Below are 15,383 nucleotides of genomic sequence, written 5' to 3'. Positions count from 1 at the left end.
CACTGCCAACTTAAAGGTGTCCCATCATAAGTGACTGATGCAGGATACACAAGAAGAGTAGTTTCATGTAAGAACATGGTGTGATAGACAGATATAGTATGTACCAAAAACAGGAAAGCGTGTCATATTCACACGTATCATGTGTAAGCTAAGCAGATGCAGTTTACACTAATTAGGAGCAATACAAGCTAGACACCATATGCAACATGCAACCAGATATCACACTGCCAAGTTAGAGCAAGCACCTTGGATGGTGGAGTAGGGGAGCGGAGACTTGGACCTTGTAATGCACTATCAGTACAAGGAGAATCGGTACAGATGCTCCGTTTACGTTGCTGCAGAGGACCACCATCATCGCCTTCCTTACTCTTTTCCTTCCTCTTTCTTGATTTTGCCTTGTCAAGTCAAACCCACAAGAAAAAGGAATAAAATTTGCTCTTCAGAACTCATTGATGCATGATACTGACGAACACTACTTTCATGTAAGGCAGCCGCATGATAGGAGGATGGAATATGTATGAAAAACAGGACGGCGTGACATATTGACATGTATGATGTATAAAGTGTAAACTAAGCACAAGGTGCTTGAACTTGTTAGAATCAATGCAAGCTAGAAACCATATGAAAGATGAAACCAATATCACTCTGCCAAATTAAAAGGGTGCCCTAACAAATGTATTTGACCAAATTAGAAGCAATACATGGCAACAGGCTAGAAATAATATGCAATATGCAACGAATAAAGGTGACTCATCGTAAGTGATTGATGCAGGATACAGAAGAGAGGTAGTTTCATGTAAGAACAAGGTTAACACATAGATGTAGTGTGTACCAAAAATAGGAAGGCATGTCATATTCACAGGTATAATGTGTAAACTAAGCAGATGCAATTTACCCTAATTAGAAGCATTACAAGCTAGACACCGTATGCAACATGCAACCACATATCACACTGCGAAGTTAGAGCAAGCACCTGTGATGGTGGTGTAGGGGAAGTGCGGTCTTCAAGTACAGAGCTACGTTCAATATCTTCATTTAGGCTTGCTGTTTCTTGAGAATCATGTGGAGAGGATGAAATTGCATTCTTTATAAGAGTAGCGCGTCTCATATTAACCCACGGGCGTGACTGTCTCATCATAAGCGATAGATGCAGGATACACAAGAACAGTAGTTTGATGTAAGAACATGGTGTGATAGGCAGATGTAGTATGTACCAAAAACAGGAAGGCGTGTCATATTCACATGTATAATGTGTAAGCTAAGGAGATGCAATTTAACAAATTAGGAGCAATACAAGCTAGGCACCATATGCAACATGCAACCAGATATCACACTGCCATGTTAGAGCAAGCACCTTGGGTTGTGGAGTAGGGGAGATGAGATTTGGAACTAGCACTGCAGTACGAGTAGCAGGAGAATCTGCAGAGATCATCTGTTTCGGTTGCTCCAGAGGACCACCATCATTCCGTGCCTTCGTCCTTTCAGATTTTGCCTTGTCAAGTAAACACACAAGAAAAAGGAATGAAATTCGCACTTCCAAATTCGTTGATGCATGATACTGACGAACACAACTTTTATGTATGGCAACCACATTGTAGGAGGATGGAATATGTATGAAAAACGCTAAGCAGAAGGCATTTCAACAAATTGGAAGCAATGCAATCTAGACACCATATGAAAGATCCAACCAAAATCACTCTACCAAGTTAGATGTGTCTCATTATAAGTGGCACTTCAACAAATTAGAGGCAATACATGTTTGAAATGATATGCAAGATGCAACCAATATTACACTGTCAACTTGAAGGTGTATCGTCAGAAGTGATTGATGAGGGATACACAAGAAAAGTAGTTTGATGTAAGAACATGGTTAATAGAAAGACGTAGTATGTACCAAAAACAGGAAGGCATGTCATATTCACAGGTATAATGTGTTAACTAAGCAGATGCAATTTACCCTAATTAGAAGCATTACAAGGTAGACACCATATGCAACATGCAACCACATATCACACTGCCAAGTAAGAGCAAGCACCTGCGATGGTGGTGTGGGGGAATTGCGGTCATCAACTAGAGAGCTACGTTGACTATCTTCATTTAGCCTTGCTGTTTCTTGAGAATCATGTGGGGAGGATGACACTGCACTCTTTAAACGAGTAGGGCGTCTCACAGTAACCCACTGGGGTGACTGTCTCATCATAAGTGATTGACGAGGGATACAAAAGAGCATTAGTTTGATGTACGAACATGGTTAATAGACATATGTAGTATGTATCAAAAACAGGAAGGCATGTCATTATCAAAGGTATAATGTGTAAAGTAAGCAGATGCAATTTAACCAAATTGGAAGCAATACAAGCTAGACACCATATGCAACATGCAACCACATTTGACAGCGCGAAGTTAAAGAAAGCACCTGGGATGGTTGTGTGTGGCAATTGAGATCATCAACTGCAGAGCTACGTTTACTGTCTCCAACTGCTGACACTGCACCCTTTAGAGCGCTGAAACGCTTAGTGCTTATCTTCGAATTACACTGGAGCGACTTCTGTCTTTTCTTTTCTGCATTCATCAACACTGCGTCAGAGTCTGAAATACCCATGCATAAAAAACAATAGTGTGAGTATGGGTGAAGTGTGTGCACAATTAGTACAGTGTAAAGGTAGCAGATAGCAGGTCAGTGAGAAATAAATGACGGGAGACATATGATAGCTCTACAACATGCATGGCACACTAAATTACTACAGGATTCTATGAAAATAACAGTCGACTGAAAACAAATAGGCCAGTCCATTTTTCTGCACCGTCCGATGTACAAAGAACGGGCAGATCGCCTTCATCTACCTCCAGCCAGTCAGTGTTGACGATCTTCCTCGAAACGCCAGCGACCACCGGCCCAGTCCCCTGCCTGCGCCCTCCCCTCGACCTCACCGCACCGCCGTGCTTGGCACCGCCCCCCGGCCATCCATTCAAGCCCCGCCGACCTCCAGATCGGGCGCAAGCAGCTCCTGCGCCCCACACCCCTATGATAGACACCGATGCGCCGCTTCCCCGGTGAACAGGCGGACTAGGTGCTCCGCGCGCCTAAGCGGGTGCTGCTTCTTTTAATTGCGGTTCGACTGACCCTGAATTGAAATCCAGGCGGGCTACTGACCTCTAGCAAAGGTGAAATAGTAAAGGGAGGAAACCTTGTGCATTTAGTATCACGAAGAAGATGTAGTAAGAAGCGCTCAACTAGTTTCTTTCGTGGGATGAATACGGTGTGAGCAGAGACGTAAGGTTTGCACGAATAAGGGAAGAGGAGTACCTCTTTCTGCTGGCAGTGATGTGTCCTCCTTCTGTTTTTCCAACGATCTTCTTGTGGTTCGCTGGAAACGAGAAGTTGTGGAGGACGGTGGAGCCTTGGACGAACCCATGGCCAAGTTGTTGAGTGTGGTGCGGTGGCCGGCTGTCGGCGGCAGGGAACCAGATCCGAGGCGGCGAACGACAGCGTAGCGGGAACAACTCTGATGCGGAGGACGGTTTCGACAGTGGAGCGGCAGCAGTGAGGCGCAGGACAGCGTGGTCGGAGTGGTTCTGGTACGGCGCACGTCGGCGTCGGCATCGTGGAGGCAGCTCTGCCTCGGCTTCAGCTGCTAAGTCCTTGAGGGCGTTGCGGTTGCGGTTGCGTTGGACGACGACGTCGGGGTACCGGCTCCGACGTGATGGAGGAGGGCGGCAGTGGATTGGGCGCTATGGGGTGGAGGACGGAGGAGGCTGGGGTTTCGCGGCTGGTGGAGAGGGCGTTTTGGCGCCCACGGAGTATGAATGGGGAAACGGAGGGAGGCGGGGAACTAAGGGGGAACAATGTTTCGGTTTGGGACGCGCTTGTTTGAAATTTGGGGAAAGTTACAAACTTTGCCCCCATCTAAAATTTCGGACATATTGCGGGTTGGGGGTAGGACAGTAATCTCAGGTGTCCCAAATGTGGGCGGGATAGATTTCGGCCGAGCGCATGGGTGTTTAGGCGCCCACGGCGTATGAATGCTTCTCGGAGGCGGTTGAGACTGGCGTCTTGGTGAAGTTACAAACCTACCCCGGTTTAGACCTTTGGACATCGGGCCGATAGGCTACACGGGCCAGAGTCAGGACAGTAATTTCCTACCACCAAACATTAGTCTCGCGCGGTTTCGGGTGACCAGAGGCCTATTTGGCGCTTCGTTCAATATTTGGGAGCAGAAGCATTAACGTTTTCGGTTCTCTTGAATTGAACTTTCAGGATTTGTCAAACTTCACAAATCTTTACTCTTGAAAATCCTAAAGCTACGATTATTTTGGAATGGAGGGGGTACATTTGAATATACATTGTACACGAGTATATATTAAAAAATATGCAACTTACCTCAGTTCATGCATGGTTCCAGATATAATCTCCTTGGTTGCAAAAAAAAGTTAGACATGCGTATGAATATATATAGCATGTTCAAACGCACAACAAAGATTGATGCCCCCTTTTACATCTGATTTACAAATGCCATTATCTCGGGTTCAAATAGATGAATGCACTTCCTATGAATTCGAATCTTCGAAACCCCCTTTATGTTGAATTCGACATGTATTCTATTTCGTAGCTAGCAATTTGGAATGTATCCATGCAAGTGACAAATGTATAAAGTGCTTCACACTAACAACATGGAGTGCACTAATTAATGTTTATATATGAATTGCAAAAGCATCCATTGCCTGTATTTCAAACCGCTCTCACTCTATGGATCGATAATATGAAATAAACACATGCACATGCTAGAATTCAATAGAGTATGGGTGTCTGATAGACCGATTTTCGTCCATACGCAATTTGCAAAATTCATGATCTCATCCAAAAATAATAATGCCATTTATATTTTAATTTAATGCGTAGAACCGCCTTTTACACGTAGATGCACTATGCCTCGGCCCGTTCTCACAAACGCGCTATATATCTCTCTATCTAACGCATAAGTGCACACACTTTATATGCATCGGCATTTCTCTTTCACACATGCTCACAATCTCTCTCGGGGTGTCGGGGTGTCTCACGCACATGCTCTCTCTGTATCTCTCTCTCTCTCTTTCTGACTACTATGTACCACTCTTTTCACTAATCTCAGTTGGAAAACACTATTTCTCTCACATGCATATATACACACGCACGGTCTCTACTAGCCCTCTATACGCACATATATGTGCCTACGTGTCTCCCGCACGCACATTATCTTTAGGCCTCTCTCGCACACATTGCCCCCCCCAGACACACCTCTCTCTTAGTAGTTGGCAGATATGATTCCATCATATCATTCGGTAGGATATCCCTGACTGTTAGGCTGGATGGTAATACGAGGCAAAGTTTTACCCTAGTTCGGACCCTTGCAGTTGAGGAAAAAGCCTACTCCTGGTACTGTATATTAGTGATAGGGGTGTGTACAAAGTACACGTGAATACCAGGCATTGTGCGTGTGTGTATACTATCGACGAACTAGCCCCCAAGCTTCTATAACATACTGGGGGCCTAGGGTTACAAATCATATATAGTCGGCTTATCACCAGTGGGGATAGAGTCCTCCGCGACTCTGGTAGCTAGCTTCGTGTTGTACGCCGAGTCCTCCACATGGGTCTTCGTATAACGCGTCTCGGTCCAACCTATGTGGCGCAGGATGGAACCGACCCATGAGTCCTCATGTTGACCCACCACAACTAGAAATGATGTGCCCACCACACCACACACGCAATCGGCCACTAAGAAAATAAGCATATACAATAGTACAATGTTATACATGAAAGTTAATTGCATGGTGCATCCAAAAATATTTGTTCTGCATTGTGAATGTTTATATATTCTCCTAAAATATTAGTCACGGGAAAGAGAAACGAAGGGCATATCTCTCCTTGTCTCCACCGGACACCCCCTCTTTCTACACCACTTTCACGTACGCACACAAACTATCTCTCGGCCCTCTAAAAGTATGCATGCCCACGACACATTCACGCGTGACGGTCACTGTATTTCAAGCTAAAGCACTATACGGTCACTGGACTTCAGAATATGCTCATTACGGTCACCGTATACATTCTCGTGGTGATCATACGGTATCTAGCTCACGATACGTCTCCGTATTTTCTTGATGACACTGACGGACTTTGCATTTGATGCGTGCTCCGTATTTTGTTGACGACACTTACGGTCATTGTATTTGAAGCGAAAGCACGATATGGTCACTGGACTTCAGAATAAGCTCATCACGGTCACCACATACATTTTGTCGTGCTAACCAACATGTGGTTGGATGGTTAGGAGGACAGTGGTTTCTCGAGCCCACCAGGGTTAAAGTCCCGGTGCTCGCATTTATCCTGGGTTAATTTCAGTATTTTCCGGCGATGTGCGTTCAGTGGGAGGAGACGTTCCACTCGACTACGAGGCACCTATGGTGACTTCGTAAAATCTCAAGATCATATGCTGGCTCACTCTCTCGAAGGTGCTCATAGGGGTAGGGTCTGCGTGTGTGCGCTTATAGCGGTGAGTGCTTGCGCGTATATATGAGCCCTTGCGTCTGTACCGTGTTAAAAAATACATGTCATGATTATACGGTCACTGGCTCACCCGTACAACTCCGTATTTTGTTGATGACACAATCAATTGACCAGTCAAACGTTCCACGTGGCGCAACTAGTGTTGCACCATCGGGGCGCGTAACCGTGGGGCCCACCTGTCAGCCCGTATATGAAAGAAAGAAATGGTAGTTTGAGTCTGTACTGTGTTAATAAAATACATTTTAGGGTGATCATACGGTCACTGGCTCACCATACAGCTCCGTAATTTGTTGATGACACGATCAATTGACCAGTCAAACGGTCCACATTCAGCAGCGCACATTACCATAGGGCCCACCCGTCAGCGCGTATATGAAGGACAGAAATGGTAATAAATTAGTGGTCGGTGGGTACTCGAAGTCATGAGACCTCTGGTTGGCAGTCGCCGGCGGTGGGGGCGCGTTGATTGGGCGGTGGGGTGGGGATCGCCGGAGAAAAGCTCGTGCGGGGGGGGGGGCTAGAGGGATGGCCGGTGCGGCGGCGGACCGGCGGTGGGGAGTGGTTTCGGGGCGGGCGGGGCGGCGTCGCGGCGCGGGCCGGCCGCGGGCGGCGGGGCCGGCGGTTCGGCCGGTGGTGGCTGGCGGCTCAGGGGGGTGGAGTTTGATGATAAACTGCAGGCCCTTGATTTCGTATCCAACGGCTGGAAAATCTAATGACCAGAGATGAAAAAGTCAGTCGACTGACGTGTAGCCTCACCCGCACGTACACATGCACGCACGCAAGACACGCACGCATGCAGGCATGCAACACTGACACGTACACATAACGAACACACGCACGCATGCAGGCGTGCAACACTGACACGTACACATGCACTCACGAACACACGCACGTACGCACACATGCATGCAACACTGAAACGTACCCTTGCACGCATGCAACACTCGCACGCCTGCATGCACACAGCACACGACGCAAGACACACGCTCAACCTATACGTGCATGCACCCTTTGTTAAGGACATGGATTGTTACGGGTATTAATCAATCTTATCTGTGATAAGCAGAACATTGATGTTTGCAGCGGTCTTTATGAATCACAACGTATCGAACGGGCTATCAACATAGTAGGCTTATCTACATGAAAAAGATGATGTCACACTCAATGAACAATCATCGGTTTATGAAATGCCCGCTTCTGACCGCCCTGGCCCACCAAAGGTTCCTCTGCTGTGCGCTGCCTGCGTTGGGTCACTGACATGCAGGCCATGTACCCAAAGAGCCCACACGTCAGTGGAAGAACGGCGCGGTGTCCTACGTCAGAGTCGAGGGCGCCACTCGCTGCACGCCCGGCTGAACACGCCTCCTTGCCGCATTCAAACGCCTCCATGAAACCCGCCCGTGTGGAAGCCGAGAAACCCACTCTGGACACACGTCCGTTCATGACCGGGCCGGCATTAAACGCAACACCGGCCGAGCTCCTCCCGTCCGCCGTCTATTTAATCTCCTATTTAAATGAGGCCAAACGCCGGCCAAGAATCGCACACCTCCGCCGCTCCCTTATCTCCTCCTTCACCATTTTGTCCACTCTTACAATGGCTTACAAAGAGTAGTTATTCCGCATCCAAGCCGGCTGGGTGGCCCGCCGAGCCTGCTGGATACGAGCTATGCAGCTCGCTGATCCACCTCCCTCCCCTCGCTCGACGGAGCCAATTGCCGCCCCAAGCCGACGCGCGGTTCAGCAACTCGCCGCTCCAGGCCAGCTCAACGAGGAGTGGCGCACGGGCGTCGTTGCTGCCGTGCCGCCGCCTCGTACCGCGTCTCACATTTCTGTGGCCGAGACTCCCATGCCGGCGGCCGTGCCATGCAAGCAGCGACAGAAGCCGGGTGCACGGAGAGCGATGAGTCAGTGGCCAGCGCCTCCGCATCCGCCGCCATCATCTAGGAGAAGTAGAACACGGGAGGCCGCCGCCGCTTGGGTCCCATGAAGGCCACCGCGGAGGCGACGCCGGTGTACACAGCAGGTGTCTTGCCGGATCCTTTTGTTGCGAGGACCTTCGTCGACCCCACATGGGCTCCACGGAAGCAGGGAAGCCCCCTTCCACCATCATCTTCGGCATTAGCCAATGATATCAGTTGGACAGTGGGGAAGCGGGCCGTCCTTTGCGCTGAAGCATATACCACTGGGGCTCCGGCAGTCCGGTGATCGTGCTGCCGGACATGAGGAACACAAATCGATCGGCGGGCGACCATTTAGGCCAAGTATTATATACCTGTGCTGTCCAGAACTAGCACCGCGTAGTTCATTTGAATGTAATGAAATCTGTCATGTTTGTATGAAAATCGGGTATCTTATATGATTTCCGTCGTTGTTTATATGAAATATCGCCATGTTTCCATGAATTTCGTCCGGTTGGTTGAGTTGCTGTCATAATGTGTGCGGCTACGGTTGGATGGCATAATTTGCGGGTCGCCGGTCGGTCTGCGGGCGGCTCGGGCGGCGTGCTGGGACAATAAGAACACAGCTCGTGCGAGCTCATCTCCAACGTGCGCGCTGGAGGATGCATGAGCACCCGAGCCATTCCTCGTTCATCGGTGGCAAAGGCACCGGTGGACAAAAGGGTCGCCAATATTTTGGCTACCCCGGGCAAGATCCAAACAGCCCCTCCCAACAGATTCAAATCCCTCGTTCGCCGTGGAATTTTGCCATGTGTTGTTTTCATGGACTAGCAAGATGCCCGTGCATTGCATGGAACATCAAGATGCATTTTTTTACAAAACACCTATTGTGATTGATCCATGCAGGAGTAATCCCATTTTGTAAAAACTAATGATATCTCGAGAATTTTATCGGATAAATGGTATCTCGAGAATTTTATCGGACTCCATTTTTGTATACAAGGCCACAAACCCATATTACAGGTACCAAGGCAAAAATTAATGTCTTCTAAGTCAATGTTGCAAGCCACCTTGTTTCCTTGTTTGCCGTGTAAATTAATGTGTATTCTTCTCTTTCATGCACATCAAGCCAATGCTCACACTCCCGCATGCATGCAAGGGATAATTAATGTCCTCCTTTGCTAGTACTACGAGGCAAACACCATTAATTGCATCGATTAGTTAGTGGCCTTGTATATCTGCAAATTGTAATTTTGATAGTGGCCTTGTATATAAAAATGGAGGGAGAAAGATGAGAGATAAGGTGAGGAGGAGTGGGGCGTGGTGGTGACTGGTGGTCGGACTGGGCGGAGGCATGGGGATGGACGGCGCATTATGTCTAGGTTGTATCTCTCTCACACACACCCACGTAGGTGGGGGACGTGCACGAAGAGAAGAGGTGCACGCACGGCGCACGTACTCCCGTCTCTTTCCCAACCACACCCGCGCGGGTACATGGTGGAGCTCATTTCTGTATGAAAAGGCAGCCCACGTGGTAATTTGACACGTGTACTGGTTGTCCACTTGGTGGAGGGAGGATCGTCTACCACGGGTGAACAAACAAATTGCGACTTGACGCGTTATGTTAAAAAAGAGGCAAACCATGTGGGGCCTACCTTAGAGGCAAGGCTCTATACACTGGAGTACTTTTGATGTGTCCCGTCAACTCGCAGAACGAGGAGAAGCTTGCTTAGTACGCCGTCTCCCCCGCCCACGGGCGCGGTGGCTCGCAGGATGAGGTGAAGCTTGCTTACTAGTAGTAGTACTGTACGCCTTACGCCCGCTCCCTCGCCCACGCGCGCGGTGGCTCGTAGGACGAGGAGAAAATTTTACTACTCCCTCCGTTTACTCCTCGTCCCTACTACCTTGGTTAGAGAGATTATCATATTGTTTGGAATATATATGTCCTTTAGTACTCCCTCCATTTACTTATACAAGGCCACTATAAAAAATACATTTTGCATCTATACAAGGCCACAAATAGTAATCGAGACAAAAGTTACTACTCCCTCCTTTCCAGTTTATGGCTCAATTTCAAAATCTCTCCAACCAAGGTAGACGGTGAGTGGTCGAATTAATTTCGTACTCCTAGTTTGCACAAGTAATTAGTACGCTCGTTTTTCTCAAGAAGTTATGTTTACCGAGGCATTAATTAGAACGAATGCATGAATGACCACTAAATTTCCATGAACTTCTACATGCATTGGTGAGTTTTCTCTTGACACTGCTTGCATCGGGTGATCTAACGCACCTCGAAATCCAACATGTGATGGTACTACTACTAGTAGTAGAATTGAGACTTATAAAACGGAAAAACGAATGTTTTTTAGATGAGCCCTATAAACCCTAGTGGGTACGTACTCCGTAAAATCAGATTTTCCCAAAACTAAGTCGCTCAACCTTTATTTGCTTGTTTCCCTTCCTGCCTCCTTGCCTCGAACAGACTATGCCAAACTCCCATGCCTGCCGCGCGGGAAAAGACCCGCCCTCGCCTTTTTTTAGTCCGGGTTTGTATCGATGGATCGCGCGAAGCAGCAAAAACCCAAGCCGTGTCTTGTACTCCTCCGTCGACGCTCGCTTTCATGAATTTTGTACTTCCTGTCGCCGACATGTGGGACATATAGCAACCGGGTCGACGTGTCAAGCACCAAATAACAGTGCAGAACAGCAGGGGGACGCACCCCAGTCGTACCGCCCCAGTAGTAGTAATGAGCAATGAGACGTCAAATCACAATGCCGCACCTTCCCAGACGGACGAAGCAACCATTATTTCACACTTCGGTTCGCCATCATCTCAAACCACGTAGTATTGCTTCTGCCTCAAGAGGGACACGCGCATCGCCTTGGTACATCATGACACGTGGGACCGCATGACAGGCCATGCTCCCCCGCCGATCGCTCGGTAAAATCACCTCATTTTTACTATACTTCCTCTGTATCGGTTTACATGGCATGCACGTCGTTCTAGGTTGAGAATTTAACTGGCTATATATGTGATGAATAGTATATGTTTAGAAACTACATCCGCTTAAGAATCCAATGATATACGTTTTGTGACATAGTAACTCATATTTAGTTAGTCAAATGGATGACCTAGAACTACGTGCACGCCCTATAAACCGAGACGCCTAAAAAAACGAGACGGAGAGGGTAGTTCAGTACGTATCTTTTTAGATCAATATAGTCGGGATTCACCAAGGAGCAAAACCAAGTGGTAGGTTGCTCCTGTCGTGTTGGCGTAGCAACTCAAGCAGGGTCAGTCCGCACACTAAATGGCGACACACTTAACAGGACCCCTTTGGCCGACATGTGGCTCATCCACCGTCTTGTTCCACGTGTGATGTACCAAATTACAGTTCAGAGCAGCGGTTGGAATTGGAGGCACCCCAGTCGTAGCGCCACAGTAGTAGAAAATGAGCAATGAGGGGTCAAATCACAAAGCCCCACCTTCCCGCATTAAGCTGGACGGACGAAGCAACCATCATTTCACTCTAGGGCGCAAGAGCATAAAGAAAAGAGAAAACCAATGATGCGTGCGGCAGCTACCTAGGGCACCCTAGGGTAGGGGTCTCCACTACAGATCATTTTTTTGAAAGCGCCTCCACTACAAATCGGCTTCTCCCTCGTCCTCTTGAAGAAAACCAACGATGCGTGCGGCGGTAGGGTTTGTAGGAGTACTACTACGGCGTGCGGGGCCATGTCGTAGTAAACGGGAGAGGGATTGAGTTCGAGTCGACGCCTTAAATATGTGTGGGCCGCTTGGTTTTAGGGGAACGACGCATCATTTTGGGTTCGGGGACCAGTGGAGATATAGTACGTACAAAAAATTGTGGACGTAGGTTTGACCGAAAGGTAATGATGCATGGGCCCTGCATTTTGATATACCCGGGGCCGCGTGAAATTTGCTACTCTACTCAAAACTAGTAAGGTACACATGCATTGAACGCATGAGATTTCAAAACCAAATTATGAATAAATACACACTATAACATGTAAAGCTTTGAGTCATATATGCATGATGTAGATGTTCGTTTAGTTCTTATAGTTCATCTCATTCAAAATCAATTAGTTTTATAAAAATGTTAAGATTCATGGGGTTGTGCATTGTAAAGCATAAAGTAAAAAACAAATAATGGCAATTCATTTAGAAAAAAATTCAATTATGATACGGAAGATTCTAGAACAAAGGAGAAGTGCTTGTGTTTTGTGGTTTGTGCATTATGCTTAAGTTCAACCATGGAGTCTTCTAAATTGTACATGTGGCAGAGCTGGTGGAATGTTGATGATATCCAACGGCCAGTAGTGCTCGGATTTGCCATCTCCGCACTGTCGGATTTGCCATCTTTCAAAGTTATTCGCACACTATATAGTTCTTGTGCCAAGGTTGCATGTCTTGGAAAAAAGCTACTAGTGGGTTGTACTAGCTATTTAGGAATAGAAGATGTATACATGGAAGTTGTAGGGAAAGAGATGACATGGAGTATCTCAATTCCTATGAGTAGGGATTGGAAAAGAGATGTCATTTGGTTCACATCATGGGAACTTTTCTATTGAATCTAGAGATGACATGTATCTCAATTCCTATGAGGAGGGATTAGAAAAGAGATGTAGTTTGGTTCATATCATAGGAACTTTTCTATTGAATATACGCTAATGTTTATTTTCCTTTGAAATTATGGGAGTATAGGAATCCATTCATATGAACCAAGTGGCTCTAAAGCTATAGAAATGATATCATGTTTATTTCCTTTGAAATGTGGAGTATATGAATCTATTCCTATGAACCAATTGGCTCTAAAGGAAAAAATCCTATAAAAATCATATCATATAGAGTTCCTATGATATTCCTCCACACCAAAGGATGGTTGAAATTGCTGCAGGTGATACGATGGTCTTTCTTTGTAGACTCCTCCCCCATCTTTATAGTTACCTCTCGAAGATGAATGAAATGATATGTACAGGGTATTCTACATGTGCAATTTGGTACACGAAAACTCGGTAAAAGTTTGCGAGGTTCGAATTTTCAATAAAGCTATATGCACTGCATTTTGGAACGGAGGGAGCATACAGCAGTTGCTAACACTCACGTGGAAGATTTGTGTGTAGGAGGAGTGGTTGTTCTGTTAAATGACATGGCAAAACTGACACTGTCGGATGCCGATCTAATGGTTCTTACGGCGTTCGTCAGGAAAAGGCTTGTGGCGAACATTTGTCGGATAATGATTTACGGACACATGCATTGCATTGATACGTGCCCCCCTCTCTCTCACGCACATGCACCCTCACGAGTCACGACTCTCCCGAGTCTTCTCGCACCCACCATCTATCTGCAGGTAGACGTCACACACATATGTGCTCTTCACACCCTACCCTCAGAACTTCTAAAAAACAAAAGACGTCGCGCACATTTTATTTTAACTCACACGTCACACACTTATACTATTACTCTTGTGGCGAACGTTCTTTGGGCATAATATATTGTACTCTCATGAAGAGAAGCGGTGCACGCACGCACTAGTTCTCTCACACCCACTCGCGGGTACACGTAGGAGCGCATTTTTTGAAGCTGGTACAACAAAATCACTCCACTATATATAAGCAGGAGCCTTAGCGCTTGCTTTACTAGGGTCCCTCTCGTTCACTCTCTCATGCTCTCCAGATCTAAGCAAGACATAGGTGGCCACACTCTCTCTTAGCTCACGGTTGGTCACAAATCCGGCCGGACAACCTCGACCGAGGCAGGGGTGTAGGTGCATCGTTCACGCTGTCGTCGGCGGCGAGGGAGGAGACCCACGGTACCCGCGCGTCCCGATTGGCGACCGTGCCGTTCTCTCCGAGAGAGCGCCGGCTCGAGAGGGCCTCCAACCCCTTCTTCCTCCCTGCGGTATTGTGGCCAAGATGCGGCCTCCCGACGCCGTCTTTGCCACATGCCGACGACCCTCAGGTATATATTCCTTCGAAACCTGCCTTGCTCTACTGCCCCAGCTCCCCACTTGGCTTCGTGTGGATCTTTTTCTACTTCCGTCCGCTATTCCAAAGCCACCTAGACTTTTACTATTATTAGATGTAAAGCTAGTTCATACAATCGACTCTAAGAGTTGGTTCAAACAGGGAAGAAAGTGGGAAAGATGTAGCATGAATCTAGGACTTGATTCTAAGAGGAAATGGGGGAAAGTAGTAGATACTGGCTACCCAACCGGTCTCTTGGTTGAAAAGACGAAGAAAGCATGGTGGATGGCGAAGGGTGGGGGGAAGTGGACCTATCTCTTGGTTGAAAAAGGAAAGAAAGTGACGGGTGTTGGGGGACAACGCAAATGAGAATGAGCAGGTCTAGATTTCCTGTGCTCACATAGGAAAATGTCGCCGAGGAGATAAAAAATGGGACAAATGCAGACATGCTGCCTGAGTGTTTGCCGCTCTCGGCAACCACATCTGCCTCACCACTTTATGCCCCTGCTGTCCCTATGCCCATATCGCTACCGTTAATGTAAAATCACATGAAGCATTAAGCAATGCCACCTAATGTCACTATAAGTAATGGTCTAGTGCCGTCGATAAATTGAAGCAATGCCACCACCATTTTATGAAGTGCTTCCGTCTTGCTTTATTTCCCATGAATTGTGTTTTTGCAGTTACACTTAAATCTCACACCGCTAACATTGCTTCATCCCAGTGGAACTGCACAAATTTGATTGCACATTTACTGACCATGTGCTACTCTCATGACAGTAATACTAATGCTATTGTTCTGCATGTTAATCTAGTGGCAGTGTTGATGTGATGTGATGCTACTTACTTAAGGACACTTTCATACTGTCAATCTAGTGCCAATTATAACACAATAGATGTTGTTGTTAATCATACACCACTGCAAATATCTGTCACTGTTTAAATAACCAT

Source organism: Triticum aestivum, chromosome 2D (genome assembly GCF_018294505.1).
Source record: "Triticum aestivum cultivar Chinese Spring chromosome 2D, IWGSC CS RefSeq v2.1, whole genome shotgun sequence".
NCBI classification, from domain to species: domain Eukaryota; kingdom Viridiplantae; phylum Streptophyta; class Magnoliopsida; order Poales; family Poaceae; genus Triticum; species Triticum aestivum.
Note: the sequence above shows the minus strand (reverse complement) of the source record.